The following is a 19,610-nucleotide window of genomic DNA, read 5'->3' on the forward strand; positions in this document are numbered from 1 at the left end:
AGAATGTGTGGGCATTTCTAGTTTCACCGTTTTCACTTTGGGATTCTGTGCGTTAGTATACCTGCACAGTCAATACAAGAGCCTACAATCATTTTTATTATATAGAGACATGTGCTACACAAAAAAAGTTTTTGCTGAAATGCAAAGAAATTAGGAGATAGATTTTCTAAAAGTGAAATTTAGCCAGTTGTTGTCACTCCCTCCCTTCAACCCCTGTGGGGATCATGTTTGCTGGTTTGCAAAGATCAGCTAACTAGTGAATCTGATTTCAGTGGTTACTGGGTTTATTCAGCTTCAGGTTTACAGCCTTAAAGAAGGGAAGCAATACAGCTTAATATGCTAATACACAGATAAAGCTACATGTCTGGCTACTGCAACATAAACTGATAAAACATGATCGGCAAGGCTGGGTGGGTCAGAAAGTCTTAGACCAAAAGAATCACTTCAGCCAGTCACTAAGTGTGTGCTATCTGTCACCGTATTCTCAACCTCGTAGAGTAAAAAGTTTGGGCAAAGCCATAATGGGACAAAGGGCCCAAAATAGGGACAATTTTGAAATATTGCTCTTACAAACTTAGAAAGTTGATAGAATAACAAGTTTTGCATTATCATGGATTTTTCTAAAGGGTATGAAGTCTGAAACTCAAATATCTGTCATTATTTTCCAACTTCGGTCTTTAATGATTTGCAACCAATTTGCCAGAAAACCACAATTTTATGAAAAGCGGACCAAGAATGAGGCAAACAATTGGACATTCTGTGAAAATCTGTACATTTGAGAGGTATGCGACTATCACAGTAGATTAAGCCACACTTCAGTAAGAAAATGCCAAACTACAGTTCTGAGCCTGAGCAAAAGCACTAAGCTAATCTGGTAAGCCTAGCATTTATACCATCCTGTAATGCTAAGTAAGAAACGGGTACTATCAAAACTTAAATGAATAAATCTAAAAGGCAACCTTACATAACTGCAAGAGATGCACACACGAGTAGAAAACACAGTTATATTGTTTACTGGATTGACAGAATTACAATAAATGTTCTCACCACAGGGTGCTTTATGTTGGCATAAAATTAGATCAGGTAGGCAAAAACCTTGACTGCAAAATTAAATCACATCAGCATGGTATATTCCATGAGGACATTCTGGGGTAAAACAAACTAGAAAATAGTAGTTATTTACATTGATTTTTTTTTTTTTAGTTTTGACACTGGTTGCCCTTCAATTAAACATTTCACACAATTTGCCTAGGTATCTGATGTATGCAGTGCACTGTTACTAAAATATCTAACTTAGGATGCACATATGGCAAATAACAATAAATACATTATCAGATACAACTACTGACTGCAAAATCTTCCAATGACCACAGGTGCTGTCAGACAATCACACCATAATAATTAAAAGTGCTCAGTAACAAGGAATAGATCCAACAGCTTCACTGTTTTTGCACAGGGTCAGTGATATAAATTACTATTCATTCCATGCACTTTTATCATTACAACAACTGTCTACGAATTGCTACAATAAATCAACTGGAATTCAAGATGTTAAACAATTCAAGACAAAAAGTTTCAATCCTCAAGCATATGCAGCAATACAAATTTCAAAAACTAGGATGGCTTTAAACTAAACAGAAGCTAAACTAATCAAAGTTAATACTGGCATTATGTCCTAAATTACAAAACATTCTCTTCTAGCTATCTTAGCCGGCATTCACCTCTCAGGGAACTTGGATTCCAAGAGAAGACAATACAATAAGAGCACAAAGCACTACAAAACGATAGGGTAGCAAGACCTTTGATCAATGTGTCCTCCTGGAGTGCAGTCAGTTCCCTAGGAGTCATTGTAGTGACCAAATTTACAAATCTTAAATGATGTTTACTTAAAATATAATTTTACGTGATGTTACTGCATCTTTGAAAAATGCACAACACTCCAAGCCTAAGCTTTGTATGACACGCACATTTAAAAGGCTACAATAGGCATGTTGTTGTCTTTCAGCTTTTCCCAGTTAGGTCGCCACAGCGAACTCCGGTCTGCTAATGATTGGCAGTAGATTTTCACAAACACCAAGGTGCCATCTTGACGCTCATTCTTCAACGAAGGCACCATTTACGATGTTTTTGAATGCCCACCCAACCGCGGGGAGGACATGCAGACTCCACACAGAAGGCACTCCCCTTACTCCAGCCGAGAATCGAACGGGAGAACCTCTTGCTGTGAGGCAACAAAGCTACCGCTGCACCACCGTGGATAGCTACAATAGGCATAAACTGATAAAATTTACACATGCATATACGTGTAGGGGTGTAGATATATATATATATATATATTTATACAGTGGATATAAAAAGTGTACACACCCATGTTAAAAGGCCATGTTTTTGTGATATAAAAAAATGAGACCACAACAAATCAGTTCAAAACTTTTCCCACCTTTAATGTGACCTATAAACTGTACAATTCAATTAAAAAACAAACACATCTGTTAGGGGGAAAATATAAAAAATAAAAAAAAATACAATAAGTTGGTTGCATAAGTGTGCACACCCTTAAATCAATACTTTGTTGAAGCACCTTTTGATTTAATTACAGCATTCAGTCTTCTTGGGTAGGAGTCTATCAGCATGGCACATCTTAACTTGGCAATATTTTCCCACTCTTCCTTACAAAAGCACTCCAAATCTGTCAGACTGCAAGGGCATCTCTTGTGCACAGCCCTCTTCAGGTCACCCCACAGATTTTCTTTTCGATTTAGGTCTGGGATCTTGCTGGGCCATTCCAAAGAATTTTCTTCAAGTGAAGCCATTCTTTTGTTGATTTGGAAGTATGCTTGGGGTCATTATCATGCTAAAAGATGAAATTCCTCTTCATCTTCAGCTTTCTAGCAGATGCCTGAAGGTTTTGGGCCAAAAGTGACTGGTATATGGAACTGTTCATAATTCTCTCCACCTTGACTAAAGCCCCAGTTCCAGCTGAAGGAAAGCAACCCCAAAGCATGATACTGCCACTACCATGCTTCACTGTGGGGATGGTGTTCTTTTGGTGATGCTTAGTGTTGTTTTTGCCAAACGTACCTTTTGGAATTATGGCCAAAAAGTTCAACCTTGGTCTCATCAGACCATAACACATTTTCCCACATGCTTTTGGGAGACTTGATGCATTGTTTTGCAAATTTGAGCTGAGCCTGTATGTTTTTCTGTCTAAAAAAAGACTTCCGTCTTACAACCCTACCCCATAGGACAGACATATGGAGAATACGGGAGATTGTTGTCACATGTAGTAGTACACAACCAGTACTTGCCAGAAATTCCTGCAGCTCCTTCAGTGTTGCTGTATGTCTCTTGACAGCCTTCCTGACCAGTTTTCATCTTGTCTTTTCATCAATTTTGGAGGGACGACCAATTCTTTGCAACGTCACTCTTGTCCCATATTTTCTCAACTTTTTGATGACTGTCTTCGCTGTGTTCCATGGTATATCCAATGCTGTGGACATTTTTTTTTACCCTTCTCCTGACTGATACCCTTCAACAATGAGATACCTTTGATGCTTTGTAAGTTCTCTGCGAACCATGGCTTCTGCTGTAGTAGGCAACTGAGTAAATGTGAGGAAAATCTTACTACAAGTGAACTTTATTTGAGGTTAATCACAGTCTCTTTAATTGACGGCAGGTGTGTACCCAAGAAGACTGAATGTTGTAATTAAAGCAAAAGGTACTTCAACAAAGTATTAGTTTAAAGGTGTGCACACTTATGCAACCAGCTTATTGTATGTTTTTTATTTTTTATATTTTTTCCCCTAACAGATTTGTTTGCTTTTCAGTTGAATTGTACAAGTTATAGGTCACATTAAAGGTGGAAATGTTTTGAAATGATTTATTGTGGTCTCATTTTTTATATCACAAAAACCTGGCATTTTAACAGGGGTGTGTACAGTTTTTATATCATGTGTGTGCGCGTGAGTATATATATATATATATATATATATATATATATATATATATATATATATATATATATATATATAGAGAGAGAGAGAGAGAGACTGGATTGATTGTGCACCTCCATCAACACCTGTTTAGTTGACACCATTTGACTGACACACACAGATGGTCAAACAGGTGTGTGAGATTGTCAGTTCCCTTTCCCTGGAGATTGTGCAATCTCAGTATTACTTTATAGAATTAAAGGAGGACAGAGAGTGCAAAAACACTTGTAGTTGGTTTGCTCCACTCCAGGGTAATGCCTACAGCATGCAAAGAATGTGTGGGCATTTCTAGTTTCACCGTTTTCACTTTGGGATTCTGTGCGTTAGTATACCTGCACAGTCAATACAAGAGCCTACAATCATTTTTATTATATAGAGACATGTGCTACACAAAAAAAGTTTTTGCTGAAATGCAAAGAAATTAGGAGATAGATTTTCTAAAAGTGAAATTTAGCCAGTTGTTGTCACTCCCTCCCTTCAACCCCTGTGGGGATCATGTTTGCTGGTTTGCAAAGATCAGCTAACTAGTGAATCTGATTTCAGTGGTTACTGGGTTTATTCAGCTTCAGGTTTACAGCCTTAAAGAAGGGAAGCAATACAGCTTAATATGCTAATACACAGATAAAAAGTTTTACATTTTGAGCCTGAGTAGCTTAAAGATCCCAATGGATACAAAAACAAAATACAAGTACCTTGCTCTGTGTTTTCCTTGCAATAAACTTTTAAGTGTAATAGTTGAAATTATGTAAAAGAAAGGGGAAACAATCTTGTAAAGAAAGTACCATGACAATTCACTCAGTCCCAACACGGGGTGCACAAGAAAGCTGAATAGGATAGGAGTGACACAAAGAAGGGAAGAAACTGCCAAGTAACATTTTTCTAGTACATGAAATGATGGAAATAATGCTGTAGGAAGGAAGATATATTCTGGGGAAAGACATTTTGAATTGATGGTGTCCTCTAAATACAGCAACAAAACATAACACAGAGAATATCTATAATTTTATAATTAAAATTGCATATACACATATTTAACAGTATTTTCATATCACTGACAATTCCAAGCAGTTAAGCTATGTGGCTCAAATTATTGGGATTTTTATATTCACTACAGGAATTATATCTTTTCACGTTAACTCTGAAGTATGGCTCTGGAGCGCCACACAGCCTGAAGAGTAATGCACTCTGTGCTCAGAAAAAATAAATAAATAAAATAAAATAAAATAAATAATATTAATGAACCATTGGCTGAAATCAGCCAAAGCTCAAATCATAAACCCCTGCGTATCACACATTCAACCAAAAATTATTGTACATAAGCAGAAATTCAGACAACTTCCATTATCACAACAAAACATTCTGCTCTTAGTATCACATGAACTAAAAGTTTCACATTATTCTTCAACTATTTTAAATTTAATGCTGTCAATATATTTTACCTCTTCATTTACAATAGTTCAAAGTTCAACATTAGATTCAAGTTTAACTGCTTATAACTAAGCACTATGGAATGCTATGTCTCCATTGTGTGTGCCATCAGGTTGATCTTTACTGGTATTATTTCACTGTAAAACAAACTTTATTTCTTTTTTTGATTTATTTATCTTTTGCTTCTGAGTATAAGATCAATCATTATTTTTTATTGATTTATGTATTTATTTATTTTTTGCTTCAGAGTATAAAACTTTCGACTCCAATGCCCTCACAATGGACTGAATGTTCTGAAAACCATATTATGTAGCATCTCAGCATTAACTTAATGGTGTTTGGACTCACTAGCAATATTTTCCATCCATAACTTGCAGCTGACATTTTGCAGCAAATCTCCAGACTGGAGATGACTATTGTTTTTTTTTTTTTTTTTTCTTCATAGTAAGCTCATTACACTTTTTGGGGGGGGTGACCTGGGAGCACTGACTGGTCAATAGATGCACTCAGAAAGTAGGTAAATGGAGGTAGTAGAAATCAAACCTTTTACCGCTGATTTGAGTGAACAGCTCATTAGCAGATCACAGCCTTAATCGCCTTCTATAACTAATTGACGTTTGTTGATGGTACAGAGATGTTTGAACATAGTAATCTCTCTTATGTTTCCATTTGTTTCTGTACTTTTCTATATAAAGTGATACAACAGTAATGCTTTCCTAGGTAGTAGATCAGTAGCACAAGAAAAGTCAGATGTGTATTCTTCTAAAAGGGAAACATTAATTACATTTTTATAATACCCCTCTCTTTATATTGTTTTTTTATAACATAACCTGTAGCTCTATTCATTTTCATATGACACTGCACCAACAGAGCAAAAGTTACAGCACCCCAAAAAAGAAAATTCCCAATATATTACACAGACACACAGAGTACAGTAATTACAGAGCACAGAAAGACTGTAGATGACATATTCAGTTGTGTGGCTACATTATAACAAGTGATAACATTTATGACAGAATAGTGACCAGCATGTATAACTCGTACAACAAAAGAGGGCAAGATATAGATTGAGCAGTAATTGATTTCTTGAAAGAACAGTTAAGGAATCCCAAACATATGTCCCTCTATTTATAACAATTTTAGCCATATCTGACCAACTAGCCTGTCTCTCTTCCTTTTTGCCACTTTCCCCGTTAGTCATTGCTTAATCCATTTTCCCTAAATAGCCCTGTTTTTCCTTCTAGCCTCTTCCTCTTTGCTCTTATTTCATTGCTTCCTTTAAGTCAACACACAGTTCTATTCCTGCAAACTGCCTTCAGGAGTACGCTTACCCAAATACTGACTTCTCAGAAATGCTTGTTTTGAAAGCAAAATCAGGAAATGCTGCAGCCTTATAACTATGTCAAATCATGGGAGCATGCAGAACAATTTTTAATAAAACAATGACATCCACTGCACCCAGAATGTTCCATTCTGCTGACAGCATTAGAAAATACTGCAGTTTGTTAACTCTAATCAGTAGAGGGACAGAAATCTGTATTCCAATTGAATACAATGTTTGTAGAGGTCTAACGTATAGCACCTCTGCAATGCAGGCTACTGCATAGCTTTTGCAGACTCAGTAAATGTAGTAGAACTCTTTGTACAGACTGCAGTCCTCGGATATTTATATATTATAATCCAAATGTGCCATAAATCTTCATTTTTTCCGCTCATTGCTTATTGTCACATGCCCATGATTTCCAGATCTTAAAGCTCTTATACCTTTTTATGTAACTACAAACTTCTTGTAAGCAAAGTACAGTTTCATATGCAAAATTTGAACTGTATAAATTTGCTTATTTAAAATGTTTCTTTCCTGTTTATTCAGGATTATAGGTGGCTTCTGCTGCATTCCTTGCAAAATGGATATTCACAATGGCTTTCAAGCAGATCTGTTCTCATTCATGGCTACAATTCTTACCAGATGTGCGCAGCACCGAGCAATTTGTTGGGTTGCTACTCAGTATATAGTACATTTCTGAGATGCATCGTGTCTCAGTGATTAGACTTATTGACTTATGGCTACAGTACTGGGCTCGGTACAGATTACTAGAGACTACTTGTGTGAAGTGCATGCATTCTTATGTTCACATTGGATTGGATTGGTGGCCCTTACTGAGTTTCATTGTCACATATTTGGGTATTGCTCAGACATACACTGGGATGGGTTGGTACCACATTCAGATTATGTGTCACTACCTTGCACACCTCTTCATTTGCTGATGCTGAAAATTAGAACAAAGCACCCTGAAAAGTAAGTACATCCAGCCAAAAATTTGGAATCTAAATTAGAAGAAAATTTGAATACACAATAACACAAATATCTTCCATTTCCAGCAAGTGTGTGGGGCACTTCTTAGAAAGATACACAAAAATATAAAACACATCAATATCTTGAAAACTTCAGAATGTTTTGCAACTAAAAAGCAAATAAATTAAGACAAAAATATATACTGCAATGACTTTCAGAATATTACTAAACACAACCTTAAAAAATGTTGGACATCCATTAAAGAAACCTTACATCTTGACCAAATATTCAGCCCAAACCCCTCTCCAGATTACTCACCACTTGAAACTGCAATACAATTCAGCTCTTATTTTATATATGGTATAACATCTCTAACCAAGGATTCCTCAACATTTAATTCCAACCCTGCCCAAAAGACACATATCACCACATCCACGTTCACCTTCAAACCTGTGCCCATATTTCTGAGTGACTTGGTTGGCTACAATCACCTGCATTAGAAGCTGAACTTAAGTGCAGACTTGCAGTACTGTGTTTTATTCTTCTAAGTGCAAACTTGCAGTACTGTGTTTTATTCTTCTGTTAAGTGCAAACTTGCAATTTTAAAAGTACTGTATTTATTGTTTCTGTTACCTAATTGTTTCACTGAATAGTGTGCCGTGTGTCTCTCTGCAGTTAGTTCTCCACCCACCCTCCCTGTTCTTGTCTTAGTGTTAGTGCTGGTGGCTCTGGAATTGCCCGCCCCTCCTGCAAGTCTGTATTTGAACACTCCTCCTGGGTCCATCTCATTTGCAAGTACAGTGAGTTCATATTCTGAGTCTAGTGTTCACTCTACTTAATACAGAGAGAAGATTTGAGAAGGCCAACCCACTTAGGTTCTTCCTTCCTCTCTCCTTGCACTTTACTAACAAAAAATGCACTTTATTCATCTGATTTTACTGCATTTGTGTTTCCTTTACTTTATTTTGCCTTTGCCTCTTCTTAAAAGTACTCAATTTTATTTATTCTGCTGCATTTATTACTGCTTGGTAGTAGCCTGATTAAATTGTAACTGCTATTCTGTCTTTTGGTTTAAGCACTTGGGCTTCATACCAGTTGTTTTACATTAAGAAGGTTTGTGGTCTGCACTGTTGCGGCAGGACAGGTAGCTTACATCCTTCTAAGCTGGGAATTGCTGATTGAAGACTCAGTGTCTGCTATTCTAAAAGTGTATTAGTTCTGGTTTAAGCACATGGGCTTCAGGCCAGTTATTCTACATTAAGAAGGTCTGTGGTCTGCACTCTTGTGGGAGGAGAGGCTGCATTCTGCCCTTCTGAGCTGGGAATTTCTGGTCACAGGCATATTGTGTCTGCTTATTTGAACTGTTTTTTTCTGAAATTGGTGTGGATTGTTGCTGTAGCATAGACCATATTCAGGCCTGTTGAATCTAGCTTTGTTTGTATAACTTGAGCACTGATCCAGGCCATCTTTTTTTGAAAAAGGTTCCCCTGCACCCTAGTGGGCGGGAGCGTGCAGTTAGAACTTGTCTGATTAAAGACTGCTGGAACAAGGCTCAGGTTTGAGCTTTTTTCTGGTTAACTGGGTAACTTGTTTAAATCAGTTTGTTCATTTTCTACTGTATATATATATATATATATATATATATATATATATATATATATATATATATATATGTAAAAAAATTCCATTTTATTCATCTGCTTTTACTGTATTTGTGTTTCTTCCTACTTAATTACTAGGGGCAATGACTACAACTCTGATCTGAGATATATAACAATAAGTATCGTTTTCTGTGCATTTATAGTGTTTTTTTTTTATTGTATCTGCTTTATTTTCTGAAAAAAATATATATATACTTGTTTCCTGCCTAATATATATATATATATATATATATATATATATATATATATATATATACTTGTTTCCTGCCTTTCTAAGCTAGTATAGTCCAGTTTTCAGGTTAGTGCTGAATTCAGGGCTGTGTTACAAGTATCTGTGTTTGCCCACACCTTACTTGGATAGAAGGAAGTTTCTCTGTTCACCTGTGAGAGAGGGGAGCTTTGAGCAGCGTATCTTTCCCTGGAGGAGTGGTATCAGCCCCGAAATTAGTAGTTTATTGGCCATTTTGGGCTAATTTACATCTCTTTCATTTCCCTGCTATAAAAAACACATTTGCCCAGTTTTGCATGCCAGACAGCGCTGGTTAGCTAGAGTGTAACTATTCCAAGCTCCACAAAGTCTCCTCTTCAATTTTTCCCTTGGAACTAGACAAACTTTCAACTTAAGCACTCAAACCATTCATTTCTCAGCCCGGCACTTGCTCAAAACTCATAGCAAGCACTTATAAACCCTAGCACTAGACCCCCCTATACTGTATAGAAGGACAAGGCTCTCTATTCGACCTTACCAGCCAATCAGTAAAACAGTTCACTGTACCTATCCAGGCATGTCCAAAGGGTAGTTTCAGGTGTACTCTCCAGTCCAACTGGTGAATACGGGAATTGTGAGGCAATGTTACAACTGCCACAAGTACACAGACAATCCTCTCCTCCAACCACCAAGCAATAATACATGTGAGAGATGCAATTATACAGCCAAACTGGAAGCTATACTCTCTCAACCCAAGGCTGGATCAGACGGTCAAGAGGAGAAGGAAAATATAGAATCACACCACCAGTCTCACACAGACACATTAAACCAGCACCGGCAAAAAACACACATAAATACATGAAAACATATCAGAGGCTCTAAATAAAAATCTGCAAAAGCAACAGAGACCTCCAAAGCAAACATCTACCCACCCCCCCAACACAAACCATGAAACACATACTTCACAAAACCAGTGTGTCACACAATCACAACCCTTAAAGCAAAATAACATACCCAACAAACTAGTAATAGGTGACTCTATAGTCAGGCACACTGACGTCCCACTCACTAGGCTAAACAAGGAGAAGGTTACTGTTAGCTGCCTGTCAGGTGCCAGGATCCGCCACATAACACAAGCACTCAGGTCACTCCAGAGCAAGTACAAATACGACTCTGTCACTGTCCGTGTTGGTGTGAATGACCTGAGCAGTACCTCCCTGGACTACAAGAAAAGAGACATGGAAGAGCTCTCTGATCACGAAGCCCAGGCCGGTATGACCCTGACCCTGAGTAGCATCCTGCCCTCACCAAGAATGATACCACGGTATAAAGAAAAAATTTCAACAATTGGCTAAATTTCTGGTGTCATTCAAAGGGGATCCAGTGTCTGTCCACCTGGGATGACATGCTCGACAAGCCACTCTGCTTTGCTAGAGAGGGCTTGCACCTGTCACCCTTTCGAATCCTGGCCAAGGTTCTTGCCACCCCCATAGTGCCTTTTTTAGGCAAGGCTCAAAAGACAAACCCACCACCATAAATAGCACAAGTAACAAAAAACTGAGGGTAATGCTACTCAATGCCAGAAGTCTAAACTTCAAAATGCAGGCACTCGAGGGACTCCTCAGTATGGAGAAAATCGATATATGTGCAGTAACAGAAACCTGGTTTAAGGCTCCAGAGAGCACCCCAGCACTACCAGGCTACAACTCATACCATACATTTTGGCCACAGAACCCGGACCGAAATACAAAATGCGGGGACGTATCCATATTCATCAAGGATACCCACACCTCCAGGTTAGTGGCACAGCACGATGCTTCAGAGATCATCCACGTGCAACTAACAACGGACAAAACTGTGATTCAAACTGTAGCTTGCTAAAGATCACCTACCATGTCCCAGGACCCCCATTCTGCATTTCTGGAAACACTGGGAAACAAAGTTCCTAACAAGCACCCTAATATTGGGTAATTTCAATTACCCAAACATTAACTGGGAGAGCTACTCAAGTACTAACTCCCTTGCCCAACATTTCCTAGAATTTATAAACTCGAATGCCCTGGGTCAATTGGTCAACACTCCCACCAGAGGTGACAACATATAGGACCTGGTCATCACCAACATGGGCGACTGGTGTTCCACACCGGAGGTCAACCCCTCGCTGGTTAGATCTGACCATAAACAAATCACTCTGAATATCCACATTCCACCCCCACCCCCGGTCAAGGAAACCACCATGAAAAACTTTTCAAAAGCAAACTTCATGTTACTTATAACCGAGGTGGAAAGTTTCAAAGCTCCCATGATAAAGGATAATACTGTCCAAGCTGCAAAATCCTTTACTAATGCATTCTACGGGAACCTACAAGAATGCATGGATCGTGCTATCCCAAGCAAAACCAAGACTCACTCGTCCAAGAAAAGGAAACCAGTCTGGTGGACCCCTGCCATAAACAAGCTATAGAACAGAAGGAGGAAACTAATACAGAAAAGAGCAAAATCCCAAGAAGGGAAGACATCCCTGATCAGTATCAGCAGAAAATAAGATCCCTCATAAAATCATCCAAGACTAGCTTCAAAAGAAAAATTGCCAAGGACTCCAAAGATAACCACAAGGCATTCATTAGCTATGTCAAGAATCTAAGTGGCAATGCTCAGATCTGCTCAGAGTTAGTGCAGAATGGCACAAAATACACTGAACCGACCGTATCACCAACATCCTGGCAGACAGGTTCAGTGCAAACTTCACCCCCCTTCTCAAACCCAAAAGGGCCCATAATCATACCAGAAGAATGCAGTGCCCCTGAAATCACAGACATTCAGGTTAAAACAGCCCTCTCCAAAGCCAAAAACACAGCATGAATGGGACTGGATGGTGTCCCAGGCTGTGTCCTACACGAGCTCAAAGAAGAACTAACCCCTCACCTAAACACACTATTCAAACTCAGCCTCTCCACAAGCTATGTACCCATAGAGTGGCACACAGCAAAGGTTATTTAACTCCACAAAGGTGGAGCCACAACAGATCCCGGGAACTATCGCCCTATAAGCCTGACTAGCTATGGAGCACATCATCATGGAACTCATTAACAGAGACATTGGGAACCTTCAAACACTGGACCCTACCCAGTTTGGATTTGTTAAGGGCAGATCATGCCTCCTAAACCTGGTGGACTTCTCTGAGACAGTTACTAAGGCTATAGATGAGGGAAAGATGGTACACACACCCTACCTAGACCTCAAATAGGCCATTGACACCATTCCCCATTCTGGTATTATAGACAAGCTCACTAGCCTGAACATAAAACCCTATGTCACAAAATGGGTTGCCAACTGGCTCACGGACAGAACCCACATGGTGAGAGTTGTGGGAGCTAGGTCCGACTATAAACCGGTTACAAGTGTCATTGCCCAGGGCTCAGTCCTAGGACCCCTCCTGTTCGGCATATACTTCTCAGAGGGCTCAGTCCTAGGACCCCTCCTGTTCGACATATACTTCTCAGAGGTACAGGCAAGCACAAAAGGATGATGGCTGACCAGGTTCACATACTACTGCAAACTAGGGGCTATAATTGACTCTCTGGCTGACACAGACATCCTCCAAAAGGGTCTCACTGAGACGGATACCTGGTGTCAAAATCATGGCCTCAAGCTAAAGTGCATAGTCATCCCCTTTGGAAAAAACAAAGTACCCACAAACTACCACATAGGTAGTAGTCCCATAAATACGGAAGACGTAATAAGGGATCTGGGGACCCAAGTAGATAGTAATCTCTCCTTTGATAATCACATTGCCAAAGTGGTTAGAAAATCTTTCTATGTGGCCCACCTAATCACAAAAGGGTTCGCATCCAGATCAAAGAGGTTATTGTGCCCCTCTGCTCATCACTCATCAGACCCATCATAGAGTACAACGCCCCATTTGGGATGTACCTTACAAGACACCTGCAACAGCTGGAAAGACCACAGAAGTACCTCACCAAGAGGATCACTGGCCTCAAACAGATGTCCTATGCAGCTCAACTGAAGAAACTCCAGCTGTACTCGGTTGCATATCGCCTACTCAGAGGTGATCTCTGCCTGACATACAAGGCCCATGTCCAACCCAAAATTGATGGACATGCTCCACCTAAAGAATACCATATCCCCTCGAGCCACAAGCTCTAGGGATCTAAACCTCACCACAACAATAAATAGGACATGCTGGAGGGATAGATTCCTGTCCCAGAGACTTCCCATGCTTTGGAACAAGATTACAATCTACATTAGGCAGAGCTCCTCACTAACACTCTTCAAGAGAAACCTTGTCGAGTGGATGGGAAACAGAAAGTTTACCCCGGGGATCACTTCAGTGGCTCTGCTGGACAGAGGCACAGGGAACTAATCTAAGGGGGTGGCGAAAGTCAACACATTCTGGCTAGGCTTATAAATGCCTTCGGGCAGATAGCCTAGTACCGACCTATGAACTTATGAACCTATATCCTATATAAAACTACTCAAACAAACTTATATTGTGCTCTTCTTCATCTGATGACCTTCCAAGTGAGTACCTAAAAATAGCAGCCAGTAGCATTGCCAATCCTACCTCAATCTTTATAAATAGGTCAAGCCAGGAATCCCATGTTTCCTGTCTCTGGAAAAAGTCACACATTACCCCTCTGCACAAAGGAAAAACTAGCCAAGGTAGAGTTTTCATACCTTAAACTTCCTGTAATAGAGACCCATGGGATATACGCAAGTGAGTCCTTAAGGACATCGTGTTTCAGCTATATGACTTCCAAATGTCCATGACTTTTTACTCTAGCTTGGCTAGATTTTTCTTGTAGTTTTCACTAATTGGTTTCTCTGTGTGACCTTTTTACTTTTTGGTTTTGGATGTTAGTTGGGATACTTTGCAGACACCTTAATGGTAATGGACCTTAGCTGGGTGTAAAGACCCTGTATTTCTGAAGTATAGCCAAACAGTCTATTTATGCTGTCCTGATGAGATCATAGTAAGGCCAAAACAAGCATGTCCACAGTTAGTGGTGTTTGGCTTTATTGGCCTGAATGTATCCACAAAGACTTAAAAAGAAAAAAGTAAAAAGTCATGGACATTTCTACCCTCACCAAAATACTTGAAACATGTATTCAAAAACAATTACTAGACTATTTTCTGCAGGAAGAACTTTTATCCCTTACTAGCACTGCCCTTCTAACTGATACAGATGCTGTCAATAAAGCTAGAACAAATGGCAAACTAGTCTCTTACTTATTTCCAGACTTGTTTAAAGCCTTCAAACACTGTTTGTCACAGCAAACTTCTACTTCAAATTTCCTCACCAGGACTCTCTCAGACCAGCCTTCTCGGGTTCAAATGTTGCCTATCCAATAGGTATCAGTCAGTAAAATGGCACTCCACACACTCTCCTTACCTCCCAGCCACCACCAGTGTACCACAAGGCTCTATACTTCGACACAACAGGCCACACTCTAATAGAATAAGCTGACGATTCCACTCTCACTTGCACATCTGACAACATGGTGCACCTTCAAAAAAATTACTCAGGAAGCTTTAACAGCCACTGAAACATGGCTTCATAAATCACAATGCATGCTCAACCCAAAAAAGACCAAACTACAACTTTTTTCCCGAAATCGCTCTCTCATAAAAGAAAAAAAATTAAAGTCCTCTCTCTCTCTCTCTCTCTTAATAATGCAACCATTGAAGTCACTTCTCGTAGCAAACTATTAGGGGTGATAAATAATGATAATCTTACATTCAATCTGCATATACAAGAATTGCATTAAAAAAATATCAAAAAGTAAGGATGCTTTACAGAGCCAAAAATGTTCTCACTGATGCAACTAATACTACACCTGCCATTACTTGTCTCCTCTCCACTCTTCTTTACGGTGTTCTAATCATTACTCACCTCCAGGCTTCACAAAAATTAAAACTTGAATAATGCTATAGCAGAGTCACTAAATTTGCACCACATACCCCTTTCAGAACCTACCACTGTATATGGCTGAAAAGCCCAAATTGGTTAGCACTGCCACATCAACTAACATATACATCACTTCTTATCACCAGTAAAATTATCCAGTATCCATCTGCCTGTCCAGCACTAAAAGACATTCTGTACAACTTGGTTCCTAGTAGGTCATTTTGATCTGGTGACCAAAAACTCATGTCTGTCAACAAACCGAGCAAATCTGCTGGATTTTGTCTGTTATCATAAAAGGTTGCTAAGCCATGGAACTCATTACCTGTATCTATCAGGGCTATACCCTCTCTCCCATCTTAAAAAAACACTGAAAAACTTCCTAGCTAAAATCTGGCTCTCTTCTTGCTAAAAACTAGGATAAACTATATCCCTAAATGTGAATAAGCACCTTTTCAATCCTTTTACCCCCTTACTCGCCCCTCTTTACATCTGTCAAATTCTCTCCCTGACTTTCTCTCTAAATATACTATAAGCCTGTTTTTCCATGACATCATATTGCAATTACTATTTGTACTAGACTAACTTACCTTTAATTTCTCAACATACTGTCTAAAATTTCTCTAAATATTAAATGATTGTCATATACATTGTATCGATTTTTAGCCAATGTTTTATATTAAGTCTAATTTGTTATAATTCTCAAAACTGCAGATGTTTTTGTTTTATTTTTGAAAATTGTAAAATTATTGTTTTTAAAATGTTTTGCAATAATGTGGAGCTTTTTCTCCCCGGGCCTCCACCGAAAATGGGCTTCTACCCAGTTGGACTTTCCCAGTAATCAAATGTCAATAAATAAATATGTTTGAAAAACAGAATGACAAAAATGATTGAAAATATAAGCACATTACAAATAGACAGTGTAAAATCTGTAGACTTTGATAAACCATATTGCAATACTTTACCACCTGAGGTCATTTGTCTTTGTTTCTGAAAAGTGGTAATGAAAGATGCGTCTCCTCTTTCTTTAAATTATTGCAGACACCAGTATATTGGTTATGTTGTGTGTGTGTTTTTTTTTTTTGTGCGCTAGGCAGCTTCAACTATCAAGTGGTGAGGGTAAGTCAGGAAAAGCAATGGAGTAAATCAAGCTGCAGATAGGACATACCTCCAAAAACAGGTACATTGTGTGTTCAGGTAAATCAGGCCTGAAATTAGGAATGTTTCTCCAAAACAGGGTCAGCTGGGAGGCCCGCTTTTCAAACTCTTGACAGCCAAGATAACCAATGACTGCCCCAGAACCCTGAATGGATTAACTAGTTTACTGAAGAATTAATGAAAAAAAATAAAATGAAAAAATAATTTTATATATATATATATATATATATATATATATATATATATATATATATATAAAGTATTATGCATTGCATTTATTTACATTCTTCAGGCATGGATCATGACTGGAAGAGGTCCACAAGTGGGCATTATACTTGCAAATTCGTAAGGATGGGCCATCAACAGATCCTGGAAACTACAACCCATTGGTCTGTGTAGTCTTGTATGCAAAGCCATGGAAAGAATTATGAGAATGATCAGCAAAGACACAGGAGAGCGTCACACACTAAATACATCCCAGTTTGGCTTTGTCAAAGGAAGGTCATGCTTATTGAATCTGGTAGACTTCTTTGAGAAGATCACCAACGCAATGGATGAGGGTAAAATGGCGCAGGCTGCCTTCCTTGGCCTGTCTAAGGCATTTGATACAACACCCCACTCAGGCATTGGTAGAAAACAAGGAATTAGACATAAAACCCCATATAACACACTGGATAGCCAGCTGGCACACAAACAGGAAACATGAAGTTAAGACAGATGAGGCCACCTCCACAAAGAGGATGTCACCACTTTGGCATCTATTTCTTGGAGATCAAGGTCAACGTCAGTGGCCTCTGGCTGACCACATTTGCAAATGATTGCAAACTGGGAGCAGTTATAGAATCACCCCAGATGCCAACATTTTATAAGAGGTTGGAACACAGACAAAAGACTGGTGCCAAAGCCACAGCTTAAAACTCAATGCTAATAAATAGGTTATAGTACTTTTTGGGAAGTCATCCACCCCAGGAATTAAAGTCATCAAGAAAACACCCCTAACAGCTGACCCACGAGTCAGAGATCTGGGAATACATGTAGACAGTAACCTAGCCTTTGACCAACATGTGTCCAAGGTAGTAAGGATATCCTTCTATGTTGCTCAACTTTTAAGTAAGGATATGGCATTTAGGACCAGGGATGTCATTGCGTTTACTTTATACCCTCGAAACATGAAAAACATGAATAGGAATCGTGCGACACAAAGAGCGAACCGCAGATACATCGAACGTACTAAAGTGCAAAAATGTAAACCTCGAACCATCATAGTCGGCCAACCCACCACCCGCAACACACTACCTACCCAAACACAATAAAAAAAACACATACATACACTAACCAAATCCCTACTTCTAACCCTAAATTAAAGCACCAAAATCCTACTGCTAACCCTACATTAACCCCACATACACAACTGTCGATGCACTACCCTTAATCCCCCCCTAACCCTAAGGTCCATAACAACCACACACTTCCCCTACAGAGCTATACCCAAAAAAACTAAATACTCCACACACATACACTTAACAAAACCATACACTAAACCTTACATACATTACCTACACAAAACCTTACAAACACTACCTACTTATGCACTTACCTTAACCCCTCCCTAACCCTAAGGTCCTTAACTATCGCACAATTACCTTACGGAGCTATACCACAGACGGGCCAACTATGCTATTTCGATATTTCCTCTTTTTGCGATTTCGTTCATTCGACATATTCGCGGTTCGCTCTTTACGTGCCGCGTGATTCGGGTTTTACTGTTTTTGAGGGCTTAAAGTAGACCTGTCATTGTACCACAATCCCTGGCCCTAATCAGACCCATCATTGAGTATAATGCCTCCTGTGGTATGTACCTAACCAAACACATGCAGCAACATTTGCAAAGGTTCCCTACACAAAGAATACAGGGCATAAACACAATGTCCTATGCATATTGCTTCAAAGTCCAATCTCTGTACAAGGTCTCATACAAACTACTGAGACATGATCCGTGCCTGGCATGCAAGGCATCCCTGGACCTCACTCTAAGGAATCTTTTGCACATCTGAAAAATAAACAGCATCAGAACTATTAGATCTAAAGACATAAATAATTCCCAGTCTCTGGAATAGGCTCCCCATCCATGTGAAACAAATTCCCTCCCTAACCCTATTTAAGTGCAACTTGGACCACTGGATGGTAAATCAAAAATTCCCTCCTGGTCTGGTGTCAATGTCTCTGCTGGATGGAAGGAGTCAAGTAAATCATGTCATAACCAACAATCTCCCTCTATATAAACATGTGAAACATATACCTTGTGGGACACATTTTGGTTGCAAGGCTAATCTACACCTATGAACCTATAAATTAACAAACAAATCTAAGAGCTAGCAAAATGGGTGAATCTATGAGTCAATTAGCCAGTGTGATCTCTGGCAAGTAACTTAACCTAATGGTTTTTCACTGTACTAGTATATGACAGCTAGCTGCAGCAGTACACCATGGAAAAATAAATATTGTATGTCATTGCAATGAAAAAAAAAATGTTATCCACCGAAGGACAGCTGAAAGGTATATCAAGTTGGCAGGCTAATTATCAACACCTTTTGAATGTTGCTTAGGCAACTGCTACAGCCAGAGGGAAAGAAAGAACGTTGACACACCTTGATTTAAGACCATAGTTTGACTAGCCTAGCAAGCAACCTGGAATGTGATATCGCTAAAGGAAGAAAATTCAGGGATTTCAGGCTGCATTCTAATATAACTGACTCAGGCTTTTTGTTTAACAAAATCAAGCTATGAATTAAATGTCGATTCTGGAGCAGAAGCCATAAAAGACAAATGTATATTTACAGCATACCAAGCTACAAAGTCAAATTTAACCTCTTGCACTAAGTGCAATTATAACAGTGCCCTATTTCCTGCATATTATGTCATTGTGTTTACACCAGATTTTAG

General features: G+C 39.1%; 1 protein-coding gene across 2 annotated transcripts in view; it reads right to left on the reverse strand.

Moving 5' to 3' along the window:
• TRIM3 (tripartite motif containing 3) overlaps positions 1 to 19,610 on the reverse strand; it is a 1,155,987-nt gene that overhangs the window by 789,648 nt on the left and 346,729 nt on the right. The gene's annotated exons all lie outside the window — the stretch shown is intronic.

The sequence above is a fragment of the Protopterus annectens genome, chromosome 5.part0, assembly GCF_019279795.1.
Source record: "Protopterus annectens isolate FY-2018-M chromosome 5.part0, PAN1.0, whole genome shotgun sequence".
Classification (NCBI taxonomy): Eukaryota; Metazoa; Chordata; order Ceratodontiformes; family Protopteridae; genus Protopterus; species Protopterus annectens.